We start from the raw sequence: 17421 nt of genomic DNA on the forward strand, positions 1-17421 counted from the left end.
CAATCAATCAACAAGTACATGAAAAAATGCTCACCATCGCTAGCAGTCAGAGAAATGCAAATCAAAACTACCCTAAGATACCATCTCACTCCAGTAAGACTGGCAGCCATTAGGAAGTCAAACAACAATAAGTGCTGGAGAGGATGCGGGGAAAAGGGCACTCTTGTTCATTGCTGGTGGGACTGAAAATTGGTGCAGCCAATTTGGAAAGCAGTATGGAGATTTCTCGGAAAGCTGGGAATGGAACCACCATTTGACCCAGCTATTCCCCTTCTCGGTCTATTCCCTAAAGCCCTAACAAGAGCATGCTACAGGGACACTGCTACATCGATGTTCATAGCAGCTCAATTCACGATAGCAAGACTGTGGAACCAGCCTAGATGCCCTTCAATAGATGAATGGATAAAAAAAATGTGGCATTTATACACTATGGAGTATTACTCTGCATTAAAAAATGACAAAATTATAGAATTTGGAGGGAAATGGATGGCATTAGAGCAGATTATGCTAAGTGAAGCTAGTCAATCTTTAAAAAACAAATACCAAATGACTCCTTTGATATAAGGGGTGTAAACAAGGACAGGGTAGGGACGAAGAGCTTGAGAAGAATATTTACAGTAAACAGGGATGAGAGGTGGGAGGGAAAGGGAGTGAGAAGGGAAATTGCATGGAAATGGAAGGTGATCCTCAGGGTTATACAAAATGTCATATAAGAGGTAAGGAGGGGTAAGTCAAGAGAATACAAATGGAAGACATGATTTACAGTAGAAGGGGTAGAGAGAGAAAAGGGGAGGGGAGGGGAGGGGAGGGGAGGGGGGATAGTAGACAATAGGACAGACAGCAGAATACATCAGACACTAGAAAGGCAATATGTCAATCAATGGAAGGGTAACTGATGTGATACAGCAATTTGTATACGGGGTAAAAGCGGGAGTTCATAATCCACTTGAATCAAACCGTGTAATATGATGTATTAAGAACTATGTAATGTTATGAACGATCAATAAAAAAAAAATAAAATAAAAGAGGTATACAGTATATATAATTATATATGTCCTGCTCTGGGCCCAGACTGTGTGCAGCTTCCAAATTTAGTTCTGTCATCTCCAAACCATATTAGACGATGTTCCTTAATCTTATTTGTAAATAGGAACAATGATATCCACTTATATTAATTAGGGTTTGAATTTGGCTGCATATATTATGCAAACCCAAATAAGAGTAGTTTAAATAAGAAAAATGATTCATCTTTCACGTACTAACAAAAAGCCAGTTAGAAGAGAGGTGGTCCAGGCCTTACAGCAAGTCTACCATGCAATCATGACCCAGGTCCTTTGCACCTTTCCTTTCAGTCATATTTGGAGATACCTTTTACTATTGTCACCTGGCAGTCAGTGTGGCTTCAGCTATCACACCTGCTCTGTAAATAGGAAGGAGACAGCAAAAACAAACTTCACGTGACAGTAGAATTTGCCAGATTTCTCAAAAATCTCAATCAAAAGCTTGTATCCCATTGCCCAGACTGTGTCACATGAATCCCCTATCTAAATAGGAGTTTGGGAAATGTGTTTCCTTTCTTTCAGTTGGGCATTGCTAGTCTGACAGTGAAAAATGATTATGTTGATAAGAAAGAAGTGGCGAATGGATATTGAGTAGGTAACAAATAGTATCAGAGCAGGCGAAGGCACATAGTGGGCACTCAGCAAAAGTGGCTGTATTCACACTGGAATTGAGCTTGTGATTATAATTGAGATGTATAAGAATATGTAGAAATGGTGGCTATGTAGATTTGAACATTGGGTTGGTAGCATGTGTTTTTTGATTGGCATCCCAACTCCAAGATCTAATGATTAAAGCTGGCAGAGTATTAACTGTGGATCTGGATCTTCATATACATTTGCTCACTCAGTCCTTAACCACAACTCTGAGAAGTAGGTATGAATTTTTTTTCCCCACTTTGTAATCGGAGTAATTGAGAGTTAAATTCCACATCCATTGAGTGAGAGCTAGGTAAGGTCTGCATTCACTTGTCTTCAGAGTCTATTCTCTAAATCCTCTGTGTGAGTGCCTTGCAACTAAATGAATTAAAAAGTGAACAATTCACTTCCTCTAAAACTTTCCAAGTTCTCTCTGTGGAATATGTTAACCATGGAATTTTTAAAATTCATTGAAACTTGTTGTGTCTGTGTGATACTGTATTCAAAATAAGGAGAATAAATAGCAGATGGTGGCATCTGTTAGAACATAAACCCAATAAGGGGAAGTACTGTCATTTTTCTGACTCTAGGAAGCATCTAATTTAGTGTCTCAAATACTATGAGAGAACTTGGCAAATCACATTTGTTAGCGAAGCCTGAAATTTGACATTTTTAGCTATCAAGACTCACCACATAAATATGTTATAATTTAAGAACTTCCTTTACAGATGGAACTAGAATTCTTGTTGTACATTAAAACAAGAACATGCTGCTTACAAAAACATTTAAAGCCAAATGATCACTAGCGAAACAACTTGCAATTATTCAAGAAAAGGCATCTACAGTCAGATTACAAGCATATATGTATACACACATATACATAAGCATGTATTTTACAAGTTTAGATGATATGCATTCATGCTTATAGAAGAAAAAAAGCCTGATCATTTTTAAACATCTGTTGAGACAGGTGAACATTTCCCAGGCACCCTTCAAGGAAGGCACAGATGGTAGATACTGACTGGTTATGAAGAAGTGAATGTTATCAACACAAGGTCAAGCAAAACAAAGCTCTGAGCCATTTCAGTGTCAGGAGGAAGGTAATTCAAATGCAAATGTGAGAGAGAAGGCAGAGGTAGCAATTATTGAGGCTGGACTAGCCAGTGACCAAATAATTATCAGTATTAACCCTGGCAAGGCAAGAAGAGGATGGCACTAATCTTCTCTTGCTTTTTTCTTGCCAACCTACAACAAATTAGCAGTGAGGTGGGGGGCATCTATACCTGCTTCTGATTTGCTGCTTTCCCAGTCCATGAGGGAGAAGGAAGAGGAATCAGCAGGTGGGTCCACAGCCCCAGTAGCTGAAGACTGGATGGTCTTTGTACTATAATTAACCCAAGGAGCTGCTTTTGTCTTCTTCTCTTTGTGTTTTGTTAGTTAAGGCCAAAAATGTTGACCCTTCACTCTGCCCTCAAAGAAGCCCTTCTGCCAGGGTTGGTAGCGACAGCTTTCGACCACACATGCCCCAGAACTGGTAAGTATTTTCTTGGCTAGTTTGCATATTTACCTGTGGGCTTTGGTTGTTGTTCTGATAGTTCTTTTCTTCTTATTCTGTCAAACTGTCCTAAAAATGACGAGGGCCAGATGAAGGCTGCCAGTCCTCCTCAGGCCCTCTGCTGGTATATGACAGCTGGTCCATTAGCTGCAATTGCTTTAGGGGTGATCAGATCATTTGCTGATCATGGGGGAAGAGAGAACCCGATAAATGAAACAAAGTTCCATAAAGAATAACTCTTGTATCGTTAATGTTGTTGATATTGTTGAAGTTATTAGAATCATAATCTTAGTTGGAAAAAATCATGGAAGTATAGGAAGTCACATGCCTTTTGATTTCAGTAGAGAAGAGACACTTTTTGAGAAAATCTTGTTACCTTGTCATTGCTTTGTAAGTTTTGAAATGTGAAAATGTATATATCCCTAAGGCAGCACAGATGAAAAAGTAGTACAAGTCAATGAGGCCTATTTCTTTTTTTCTTCTAATAGAAGTTTTTTTTTTTTTTTTTTTTTTTTGGTATGTTTTGTTGATACTTTGTAAAAGATACTCACTGATATTTGGAACTTTAAAAAAGAATCTACCTTTTAAAATTCTTTATAAAATTTTAATTTTATGGCATAGATTTTTTTGTTTGAGCAAGATTATGCAAATGCATATCCTTGGTAACAAGATGGAAACATTAAATACTGTAGTTAAATCTGATTTTCTGATTATTAAAAGCAAACAGCTACTTAATGTATTTTGGGACAATTCTTTGTATCTCTTTTCCCTTTAGAAACACACATACTTCATTAGTTTGGATGGTACTAATGGCCAATTCATCATAATTTAGGCTGTGTGAAAAGTTTCTAAATAGTTCTTTAATCAATGGCAGAACAAATAGGTTGAAAACAAGATTGCAAAAATAATGTTTTAAAGAATAATGAAAATATATCATTTTTTAAAACTGTATAGAAATATTTTAGAAGTATATTTGCATTTAAACATTCTTATGGTTACAAAGTCCTCTACTTTGCCTATTAATACTTCAATCAACAAATATGCATTGAACATTTCTTTTGTCCCTGGAACTGTGCTAGGTAGTAGAGTTATGAGAATGAATCAGAGGGCTCCTTGTCTTCAGAAAGCTCAAAGTGTAGAGGAAATAAATCAATTACAATTAAAGTAGTTAATGTTCTTACATATGTATGAATAACACACAATGAAGGTTATTGTATGCAGGAGTCAAAAAAAACATTTTTCTCAGGAGATGATATCTAAATTGGGTTTGGGGAAATGAATTGAGCAAATAGAACAACGGGCAGAAGGAATCAGGAGGAGAGGACCCCAGAGTTGTGTCGTGGCATTTATGTGTCTGGACCTAGAGTGTCTGGTGTATCCTTGTGGGATGCAACCTAGACCATGTGGGGATATGCCAGGGGTGTTAGTAATAGTGCCCAGCAATCTCCTTGGTACATAGTGTCTTAGGTTAACTTCTTGTTTCCCTCTTAAAATGTTCTTTACAGGAATCTTCTGGGAATTGTTTTGATAAGTAATAATCTCCCAACTTGACTGTTTTTCCTGTTTTATAAATATGACTGATACTTTACATATCCATATAATTTTATGATTCTTACAAACTTCTTTGGTTGTAGAAATATGAGTAGAAAAATCTGGAAGTAAGAATATTTAGATCTTTAGGCTGAATTGAATCTATCATCCTGATGCAGACCGAGTTTACTCACACAAAGATTTTGCAAAAATTTTTTCCTGTTAGGCTTTTCCCTAGAAAAATAAATAATAACATCTTTCCTGTCCAGCTCATATGAGGATCTTTAAAGAATAAATAAAGTATGAAAAAGTAATTTCAAAAGATCTATACAGGTGATTTAAAAAGATATATACAAAAGTAACAATAACAATGCCTTACACAATCCTTAACTAGAGTAATGTGGGTTATATATAATTCTTAACACCTTCATGTATTTCAATAATCTGTTGAGATAAAAATTTCTGGATGAAAATACAAGTTTCTAAACGTTTGACAAACTCTTTAAACATGATAAATGCTCAATTTCAGATCTAGTTTAGAGGTTATTCTTTTTCCTTTGTTTGTTATGATATACCATATGGTAGAATTGGAATAATGCTATTAACATTTATTTTCTTAAATCACAAAAATGTGGTTAAGATTCATTGGTCACTTCTATAGTAATCAGCATATTATATAACAATTGTTTTCAAATTAGTGTTAAATTCTTTGAGAACTGTTAATTATTTATCATTATACCTAAGGGCTAAGTTTGTGCTCTTATTTAATGATGACTGATAAAGTCACTAAAACAAATCTTTCTCTGTTGTCAACACATTTATGTGGGTTTTAATGGGTTGCTGTACTTTACATGGTTTTAAAAGCAGCTGATATTTTTCTTCCTACTTGAGATATTAGTGATGCTTTCTTATCATTGATTGCTAATGTACAGAGATCTGATGGCCACCTTGGCAACTGCTTGAATTGCTGTAAATTAGGTCATATGAATGTTGGGTGAATGAGAGCATTTGAGAATGTAAACAGTAGTTATGTTCAGTGACCAGTCCCTAGAGGACTCCTGTATAGAAGATTTTAAGAAGGAAACAACAAGCTACCCAAGACAACTATGTACCAATATATAGAGGTCGTGTTATGATTTAGATGGTAAAAGTCCCCTAACATCTTGGTGTGCTATGTGCTAAAGGCTTGATGTCAGCCTGGAGAGCTATTGGGAAGTGTCAGAACCTTCAGGAGGTGGGGCCTAGAGAAAGGAAGTGAGGCCACAGGGGGCATGTGCTTAAAGGGGCTATTAGAATCCTGTTCCCTCTCTTCCCCTCTTCACTTCCTAGCTGCTGTGAGGTGAGCAGCTTTGGTCTCCCACACACTTAACTTTCTGCCAGCATAAACTGCATTCCTACAGGCCCCCAAAGGACAAGCAACCATAGACTGAACTCTCTTAATCCATGAGCCCAAATAAATCTTTCCCCTTTTAAGTTGATTTATCTCAGGTATTTTGTCCCAGCAAAGGAAAACTAACACAGGTTATAATCACCCAGGCTCACATTTAATAGCATAGGGACAGCTCCTGTGAACAATTCTTTTTACTTTCTTATGTGATCTTCAGAGTACTTTACTTGTGATGTTTAGACGTTGCAGAAAACATGTTGCCATTATTAAATCCCTGTAGTCTTTTAGAAGAACTTACTGAAAACTTTTAAAATGCCAAGTAATAAAATGGTCTCATAAGTTTATGAATTGCTTTAATTTTATTGCTTTAACTGATAACATTTTAATATTATCTCCACAGGAAAACAAAATGTTTTTCAACTAAGTGATGACATTAGTGTCAACAGTAATTACTGGATCTAGGAAAGGAGTTTAGTGACAAACCCTAGGTATCTAATTTAGCATTATTTTGTTGTGACATACAAGAGAAACTATGAGACAAGACTTGAATAATTTATGTGCAACATATTTGTTCTGTTATTTATCTTTGAGATTTCTTATAATTGGACCTTTTTGATAGCTATCAAATGTTAGAGTAAAACATGATCTTATGAGAATGTTTACCTAAGGCAACACATTAGATTTATCAATTTTTATGTATATTATCATGGTAAAATAAGAAAAAATCTTGTTATGTTGATGATCTTAAAATAGTAGTTACAAGCCATTATTAATCCTTGCTAGGGTTAGATGCACCTGAAGTTATGGCTTTCCTGTACATTTTACTATTTAATGTTTTATAATGAAAAGTGCTATTTTAATGGATTCTATTCTGACTCCAAATGGAGGTAGTGGAGAATGAAAATTTTCTCAAAGGAAGTTGATTGCTGCAATATGCATTTAATGATGTTGAAGACTTATTTTCTGGGTATTACCAAAAGTGAATAAATGAATGTTTTTCAAGTACTTCCCATTGACCCATCCTCTGAGGCATGGGAGATGTAGCAGATAACCCAATGGGAAATTGCTGAATTTATAAACTTATGTTGAAATCTAGAATGGTCTACTATTTACTATTTTAACACTTTCCCAACTGACCCCATGTAAGTACAGTAACATTTGCCCAAGGAGATACTCTAACCAATGATTGATTTTAGATCCCTAGACTTTTAATGAGTTGGGAGTTGCATTTGGAGTTAGATCATGGCCATTTGGTCAAGATGGAGAGGATTTCTGTGGAATGAAGGTTACTCTTCAGAGCTCCAGATGGGCACTTCAGTTGTTGTTAAGCTTTATGACCTGTTGTGAAAATGTGTAAAATACCTATAGAACTTGACAAATGGATTTCAATCCCTACTTCATGAAATTAAGATTCTTTAGATTTGAAGTAGTGCCTAAGAATCTGCATTTTTAACATGTAACAGGTGGTTACTGTTAAAATAATATTATTTCCTCAAGATTTATTTGGTGTTAACCTTTTTTTTGGTGGACTATTAAAAATAGGTGTCTGAATATATCTAAATGAAAATTTATTCTCTACTATTGCTTCTGACATTAAGAGATAGTCCTGACTCAATTCCAGGCCAGATGCCCTCACATATGAAACTGAGAGCAGAAAGTGGTGCTAACACCTCCAGCCCCTGCCTGTATCAGAGTAGCCACAAAAAGAGGTTTGTGTATGTGAATATGCTTTATTAAGAGAATTAAATTATATTCAGAAATTTTAAGTGTCAATTCCAATGTCTCTCAATACCCAACCCCCTGCACCTCCATGACACCCCTTGCTCTGTATCACACTTCATTCTGTTCACTTACTGGGTTCTTCAGTACAGATTTGAGGTGGGGATTAGAAACTATTGTCATGGTGATTTTCTATTGCTAGCTTTTGAAACTCAAATCAGGCTGGAGAATGTTTTTCTCCAATAATTGTTCACCTAAGAGGGCAAGGTTTATAAAAACATTTTTTGATCACTGAAATATACAATTCATTGTGTACTCTGATAGCCTTGATGAGAACCTCAAAGTGTTATGAAATTCAAGGCTTCTCAATAATAATTTCTGAAAGTAAGATGTAATTCTATTGCTTGGAAGACAAAACACTCTGAACACTTACAATGGCTATAGCATCTTTTTGTTTGGTTTTATAGGGTATTGATTTAACAGTGGAGTAGCCATCTATAAGTTTTGCTTTCCTGTACTTCCTCTTACCCGAAGTCCCCCCACCCCCATTAGTGACCTACCCCATAGTACCATAACCCTAAGTCAATCCCAGAAGGACACAATCCCTTGACTCTGGAAAGCCCCATGGTGCCATCGACCTAAGCCAATCCCATGCTCTTCCCCACCTGCCTAGCTCTGACACAAGCACCCGAGACTATCCCATAGGCCACAAGTACAACTCCCAAACCCCTACCCCACAAAAGCTGAATACCCAGACATCTAGGGGCCTCTCTTCTCTCTACAGAGAGAGATGGCCTTTAACCTTTGTGTGGATCTTCGCCTGGTCTCTGTCCTTCATTTCTCGCTCCCCCATCTCTCACTTTCTCACTTTCCTTTCAGGTTTTTCTTTGAAAACCCTCAGAAGCTGTTGGAATATGCCTAGGAGCATAGGAATCATATGATCTTTAGACACCTAGTTAACTAGATAACCAATTAGAAGATCACTAGCTAAGAGCACATACCACAGGACAATCACTCTATGCTTATCATTTGTAGGAATGACCATCAAATATTTTATCAACAAGTGTTTGTTCATTGTCAAGTTATAGTTCTTAAGAAATATCTGTCTCACACAGTATAGTCCTAGTGAGCATAAATAATTGTGACTAAAAAATTATGGCCTTTTTTTCCTTTCCATATGACATTCCATAAAGAATATTTATCAGCGATGAGATAGCAAATTATTTCTTACAAACTGTGAAGGTTGGCTTTTATCAGATGACTGAGACAATCACAACCATCAGTTCAACTCTTTTTGAGTCCTATGTATTCCCATTATATGGGGTGTAAAGATTTATATCACAGCTGTTAAAGAACTGAAGAGACAAAGCACCAGCCTATAAAAGTGGACTATTTTGTAAAATCAATATAAAAGATATTTTAAAATAAAGACCACGTGAGAAGTGCTCAAAGAATGATTTAAACTATAAATGTTGAATTTAAGGGATGGACAAATCACTTGGAGAAGGTCATTATTGAGGACAGTGAGCTTTGGTTGTGATTTTATGCCACTGATAAAAGGTGAATGTGTTAGTCAGTTTTTGATTATTATAACAAAATGCCTGAGTTAATTAATTTAAAAAGAGGAAAGATTTATTTTAGCTCAGTTATGGAGATTTCAGTTCATAGTTAGTTGGCTCAGCTGCTTATGGGCCTGTGGCAAGGCAGCACATCAGGGTTAAGCACAGGCCCACGAAGGCTGTACTCCCCGTGGCTGGGAACAAAAAGGAGAGAGAAAAATATTAATGTCCCCTTCAAGGGCAGTACCCCCATTGGACTCTTCCACTAGGCTCCACATCATAAATGTTTCCATTACCTTCCAGTAGTGCCAAACTGAAGATCAAGAGTTTTAACATGTGGGCATTAGGGGAAATTACAGATTAAAACTATATCATCATGGGATGTTTACATGATTAAATAATGTATGTAATATCAGAGCAAAGGGAAAATGGAAATTTGGGGAACAGACCAGACCAGCTTATAGAGTAGTATTTGGGGACTGTAGAGGGAGGGGTATGGGAGGCAAGTTAGATTGGAAAGATAAATTGGTGCCATGGTATAACATGTCCTTTACTTTATTTAATTATTTTATTTATTTTCAGTGCTGGGAATCAAACCCAGGGTCTTACTCGTGGTAGGAAAGCACTCTGTCATTGAGCAATACTCTCCAGCCCCTGATACAGCCTTTAAATCTGGCTATAGGTGATGGAGAACAATGAATCAGGAGAAAAGAAATAGTTTAGGAAAGTCTGACTGTAATATTATAGGAAGGACTAGAGCATTCTCAAAGTGTGGTCCACAGACCCCTAGGAATCCCCATGATTTTTAAGGTATCTCTGAGGTCAAAACTTCTTTCATAACAATATTCACATATTATTTACCTGTCATTATGTCAACATTTGTACAGAAGTTACAAGACATCTTTACCTGGATCAAAGCAGTGATGCTAAGTGATGTGAGTGGTCTTACAATTCTTTGTCCTCATACACTTGCAGAAGTACAAGCATTTCTCATGGACATTCATTATGAAGTGGTAAAGATGATTTATTTTATGAAATCTCAGCCCTTGAGTACACATCTTTTTAATGTCAATTGCAACAAAATACATAAAGCACTCTACTTCATACCAAAATGAGTTTTCTTCAGAAAATAAACTTGTTTTGAGGTGAATCGACCAAACCTCCTGCCTCTTTTTTTAAGGGAAGCACTATTTTTACTCTAGAGAGGAAAACTATGGTCATTCAGATTAGAATTTGGCAGATCTGTTCTCAAAAAGAAAGTGAGCCTGTCATTTCAAGGAAAACAACTCACATATCACAGTATTTGTGAATAATAAAAAAACTTGAGCTTTCAAGTGAAAATTAAAAATTTGGAAAACAGTCTTTTTTTGAGGTGCTAGGGATAGAACCCAGGGTCTTGTACATGTGAGGCAAGCATTCTATAATTGATCTATATCCCCAGCCCAGAAATTTGGAAAACTTTTATCTGTCACTATGAGATAAAACATTTTCCTATACTAAGAGACATTTCTGATAACATTAGCAGTAATATTAATAACTGTGATTTTTGTGGAATAAAATTTCTCATTATTTGAGTGACCTGTATAACTCATCAAATTAATGAGTTTTCCAAATTTTCTGATGTTTTCCAAATGACCAATGTATGATGTTATAAAATAATGCAGGTGTAAAATATATCCATTCAAAATTCAAAACAAACCAATTGTTTGTCAGTCAATTGGGGTCACTGTGACCAAAAGTCCTGCAAGAACAATTTTAGAGAATCAAAAGTTTGTTGGTGCTTATAGTTTCAGATGTCTCAGTCCATAGATGACCAACTCCAGTACATTATGGTGGAAAGGGATAGAGAAGGAAATCAGCTCAAGGCATAGCAATCAGGAAGTAGAAAGAATGGGTTTGGCTCATCAGTGACAAAATATAGACCCTAAAGTCACACCCCTACTGACTCATCTCCTCCAACTACACTCTACCTACTTGCAGTTATGACCCAGTTAATCTGTATAGGTGGATCAATTCACTTATGTTAAAGCTCTCAGAAGTTAATCATTTCACCTCTGAACCTTCTTGCATTGTCTTGCACATGCAATTTTGGGAGACACATCCTATCTGAACCATAACACAATGAAATTTAATGTATCTGAGTTAAAAATTCAACAATGTAGTTTTAGATTCTATATTGCAACTGATCTTTAGGAAAACATCACTTGTCAAGTTTTGCTTATAATAATAAATAACAGTATCTATAATTGTCTGAAGAAGCTATTAAGCTCTTCAAAACTATAGGTCTATGTGAGGATGCATTTTCTTCATATATTTTAACTAAAACAATATTGCAACAGATTGAATGTAGAATGTAGAGTGAAGATCTCTTTTACAAAGCTATTTACTATATAAAGATTTTTAAAAATGTAAAGTAATAAAACTGTATTTTTTTGTCTTGGAAATATAGTTTTTATAATAACATGTAATTTGTGTTATTATTATTTTGAATGAACTTAAAAACAAACTCATTTTAAGGGGCTAGGGTTGTGGCTCAGTGGTAGAGTGCTTGCCTAGCATGTGTGAGGCACTGGGTTTGATTCTCAGAACCACATACAAAAAAAAAGTCCTATCAACAACTAAAAAATATTTAAAAACCCCTCATTTTAAAATAAAAATTTTATAAATTTCTCAGTTTTAGCTTCTAACATAGTAAATATCAATAGATATCATCAAAACAATCATACAAAATTGTACAATCATACAATCACACCTATTAAATAGGTGTGTGTGTGTGTGTGTGTGTACATATGTGCATGTGTATGTGTGTAGATAGATTGGTAACACTCACTACCTATGTATCAAGCAAGGTCTAGACAAGAAAATGTAACAGTGGAAAAAAGATTCATCCTTGTTTTGAACAACTGTAGAATCAATTCTGGTAAATTTCTTCTTTTTTCATACAGTACCCATTGTGTTGTGAAGGTTAAATTGGTTAATACTTGTAAAACTTTTAGAAAACAAAAGCATTTAGTAAAGATTCGATAAGTATTTTACATAACTTAAAGAGAGGTTTGTGATTTGCAATTAAAATCTAAAGGACTCATATCTTTTGATGCTCATGTACCTTCCAATGGTGTTAACAGAGCAAAACAGTTGCTCTGTCTTCTGCCTTCTAAATCTTGTGTGAATGCTTCTCACTGGTAATATAATCCAGATCATACTGGCAAAGGATTCTGGGAAATATTCTCTGGCTTCCAGCCCCTATTATACTGGAAAGCTGAGAATGATGCTGAGTTGCCACCAAGCAATCTGAAGCACAGGAAGCACAACGTTAAGAAAATTAAACACAATAGAGAAAATATATTTGGTATTTCTTAGTCTTTGATGTGCTAATGGACATTTTAAAACTCCAAGAGACAAAATTATGTCTTCAAAAATTATTTGACACAGAGCTCTCTTCTCCAATTCACTTATTTTCCAGAGTCTTTGAGCAGAGAGGAGTCCATTGTTCTCCTGGAACATCCTGGGCTCAATAAACCATCATGACACATATTGGCATTGAGGGACTAGAGTCAGTAAGTGTTGAATGTCACAGAATCAATGCTTTAGTTCTTTTGATGCCCGGGAACACTGGATATTTCAACTCTACACAATTGGGAAATTCTAACAGAGTGTGTAAATCCTTCCTATCACCTAAAGTTTTTCAGTCCCCATTCACACTGTTGTTTATCTTTGGCATGGTAAAGGCAAATTTTAAAACAAAATGAAAATATAGCAAGAAAGAATCAATTGGCATAGCTTTTATAATATGTCCTTAAATTGTGATGTCATACTGTAGTTGAATTATGAATACAATGGATTGTCTAATTAGTGGATTATCCACATAAATCATAGTATTTCTCCTGTGTTAGTCAGCTTTTTGTTGTTGTGTCCAAAATGCTCAACAAGAACAATTTGGAAGAGGAAAACTTTATTTTGGTTCATAGTTTTAGAGGTTTAGTCTGTGGTTATTGGAGTCCATTGCTCTGTCTGGACCCAAGATGAGGTAGAGAACATCATGGCAGAAGGGCCAGGTGATGAAACTGCTTACCTCATAGCAGCTGGGAAGCAGCAAGGGAGGGGAAGATGAGCCCTCCCAGGGCATAACCCAAGTGACCCGCCTCTTCCAGCCATAACCCACCTGCATATAGTTACTATTCATTCAGTTCATTCAAACTAGGATGGACAGATTAGGTTACAGCTCTCATATTTAATCACTTCACTTCTGAATATTCCTGCATTAATACAGGAGCTTTGGGGAACACCTCACATCCAAACCATAATGCTCTCATTCTTCCATTCCTTAATTGATCTATTAAAAAGGTGGTGTGTGTGTGTGTGTGTGTGTGTGTGTGTGTGTGTGTGGGTGTGTGTGTGTGCATACATATGTGCATGTGTATGTGTGTAGATAGATTGGTAACACTCACTACCTATATACCAGGCAAGGTCTAGACAAGAAAATGTAACAGTGGATAAAAGATTCATCCTTGTTTTGAACAACTGTAGAATCAATTCTGGTAAATTTCTTCTTTTTTTTCATAGAGTGCCCATTGTATTGTTTTTTGAAAGATTAATGGGTATACCACAGAAAGCTTAAAATATGAATGTGAAATAAGCATTCTTTATAATTTATTTTTTATAATTTCATTAAAAGATTAGGCATTTTTATCAAGAAGAGAGAGAAGTCTATAGGAAAAATTATAAAAAAATTGAATAAAGTAAGTTTATTTTTGTTTTATATTATGTCACTTATCTATGCTATTCTTATCTCCTGTCACAGATAACCTGAACTTCATTGTTTTTTGTAGTCATCAGAATATTTATTTATTTATTTTATCAGAGACACTTAAACATTTTTTTATTGGTGCATTATAGTTACACATAATTGTGGGATTATTTGTGATATATTCTTATATGTACATAACATTCCTTGTCACCTCCCGTTTTTTCTCCCATCCTTTCTCTTTTTTGCCCCCTTCTTGTATTCCATTTTTCTCCCTTCTATTTTGATGACATCCCTTTCCTCTATCCCCTTTTTTTCTCTAGTCTCCACATATGAGAGAAAACATATGATCCTTGACTTTCTGAGTCTGGCTTATTTCTCTTAATGTACTGTCTCCAGTTCCACCCATTTTCCTAAAAATTAAATAATTTCATTCTTTGTAGCTGAATTAAATTCCATTGTGTTGTATTTTCTGCATCCATTCATCTGTTCACAAATTACATTTTTAAAATCATCGAGCAAGTACATTTAAAATTCTTTATTACTTTCAAATTGCTGACCTAGGTAAATGCACTTGTGATTGCATAATAAATTCTGTTGGTATCTGTATGAACAAATTTAAAACCTTAGCTCCAGGAAGTGTAGTCCTTTTGTGCCATATACCCAAAGTATGTGTGCATGTGTACTCATGTGTAAAATTTATACGTCAATCAATGGGACTACTAGGGACTGAACTGTGTCTTCCCAGAATGCATATGTGGAAGAAACTGTCAGTTAATATGACTGAATTTGGAATATGGAAGTAAGTTAAGGATAAATTGGTCATAAGGATGGAACTCTGGTCCAACAGAATTGGGTGATACCAGAGAACACTCTCTTTCTCTGCTATGTGAGGACACAGGAATTATTTGCTGCTAGTCAGTAACAGAGCCTTCACCAGAAACGGAATCTTCTGGAACTTTGGTCTTAGACTTCCTAGTTTCCAGATCTGTGTGAAATTTCTGTTGTTTAATCCACTTAGTATGTGGTGTTTTGCGATAGTAGCATGAGCTGACTAATACACAAGCAAATGTATTAAAAACAAGGTTTTTACCTATTAAGGTTGAAAGCAAGGAAATATGTGATCTTGCTTTGTCTAAGGAAAAATGCCAGCTGACAGCAGATTATTTATATTATGAGGTGATTTTGGAAGAGTGCATTATTTTGGAGGGTAGTGGCATTTAAGTTTTTTTTTTTTATCATTGATTATGATGTATAATAAACACTGGTCAATACTGGGATGATTAAGTAGTTGGAGGTATGAAAGAGGACTTTTAAAACAAAGAAATTGCAAAGAACTGAAATTAATGACAATTGTAATGATAATTGACCTAAATCAATTATACATAATTTCTTCCTGTATAATTTGTTTGAATGTCTAACATGTTTCATAGACAACTTCTTTTTTTATTGGTTGTTCAAAACATTACAAAGCTCTTGACATATCATATTTCATATGTTAGATTCAAGTGGGTTATGGACTCCCATTTTTACCCCAAATACAGATTGCAGAATCACATCGGTTACACATCCACATTTTTACATAATGTCATATTAGTAACTGTTGTATTCTGCTACCTTTCCTATCCTCTACTATCCCCCCTCCTCTCCGCTCCCATCTTCTCTCTCTACCCCATCTACTGTAATTCATTTCTCTCCTTGTTTTTTTTTCCCATTCCCCTCACAACCTCTTATATGTAATTTTGTATAACAATGAGGGTCTCCTTCCATTTCCATGCAATTCCCCTTTTCTCTCCCTTTCCCTCCCACCTCATGTCTCTGTTTAATGTTAACCTTTTCCTCCTGCTCTTCCTCCCTGCTCTGTTCTTAGTTGCTCTCATTATATCAAAGAAGACATTTGGCATTTGTTTTTTAGGGATTGGCTAGCTTCACTTCTTAATGGTATTCTGTCCGTGGTAAAATGATTAAACATACTTATAAAGCCCACTGCTGCTTTTCTTTGTTGATTTACTAATGTAAAACGAAAGACTCACAATGCTTTGACTTTCTTTTGCTCTTTCTTCCCCTTTTTGTTTAATTGTTTTTTACTCTTAGATATTTTTTTTCTTATAGGACTTCTAGTCAGATGATGGCATATCCCAATCTCAGTCCTTGGACGACTTCTCTTCTCCATTTACATTTTCTCATCCAGTCCTGTGATTTTAAACATCGTGGAGAGTGTTATGCATCATTTTCTTGCTGCTTCTTCCCTGGAATCACACCCATACATCAAACCTTCCTCTCTGTTTTTATAACCACCTCTTAACTGCTGTCCTTGTTCCATACTTTAATAAGAATATTAATTATTTCACTAATAATTAATATACATTTTAAATAGACATAACTTGTATAGAGCAGTTTTAGATTTATAGAAAAATTGGGCAGAAGCTATAGAGATTTTCCACATGCCTCCTGCCCCCTGACAAATGTACAGCAGCTTGATCCATTTTTTTTAAATGAGTTAAATTATTTTAATTTTTTATTTGTTATCATTAGTTATAAACCATAGCAGAATTCATTTTGATACCTTGTACACAAATGGAGCACAACTTTTCATTTCTCTGGTTGTATGCTTGATCCTTTTGGACTCAGTAGCTGTTCTTATGTCATTTTCCTGTTCAGAATCCCTCAGGTCATATGTAGAGCCAAACTTGTTCTTCCTACTTCCTGTTTGTGATCTGGCTGCTTTTTCAACTTCATGTCCTATTATTGTTTCTCGCTTTCAAGCTGATCCAGCCACATGACTTTCTGGTTGCTTCTCAAACATGCTTAGCCCATTCCTATTTCTGGATGTCTGCATATGCTATTAGTTTTGCCTAGACCACTCATTTTTCAAGTTCTTCACATGGCTCTCTACTTATTTTGCTATCTGCTCATTTGTCATCTTGGAAAAAATTCCCTGCCACTTTCTATCCTTTAAACACTGATGCAGTTTTCATCAGAGAACTCTGAAACTCTCAGTATCTCATATTACATCATATATTATTTGCTTGTGTGTTTATAATTTGTCTCTTGCACTAAAATGTAAACTCTATGAGAGCAGAGATATTTATGGTTGGTTTGCCACTGAATCTCCAGTTGCCTAAAATAGTACCTGGCATGTAGTATGCTCTTTATAACAACTTGTTGAATTAATGAATACATATGGATAAATTTTGTGCTAATTATTATTTTCATATTGATTCTTCCAA

General features: G+C 35.5%; 1 pseudogene; it reads left to right on the plus strand.

The window, feature by feature from the left end:
- Nucleotides 1-3009: 3009 nt before the first annotated feature.
- The window catches only part of LOC144257168 (small ubiquitin-related modifier 3 pseudogene), a 67197-nt pseudogene continuing 52785 nt past the window's right edge, over nt 3010-17421 (plus strand).

Source organism: Urocitellus parryii, chromosome 10 (assembly GCF_045843805.1).
Source record: "Urocitellus parryii isolate mUroPar1 chromosome 10, mUroPar1.hap1, whole genome shotgun sequence".
Taxonomy (NCBI): Eukaryota; Metazoa; Chordata; class Mammalia; order Rodentia; family Sciuridae; genus Urocitellus; species Urocitellus parryii.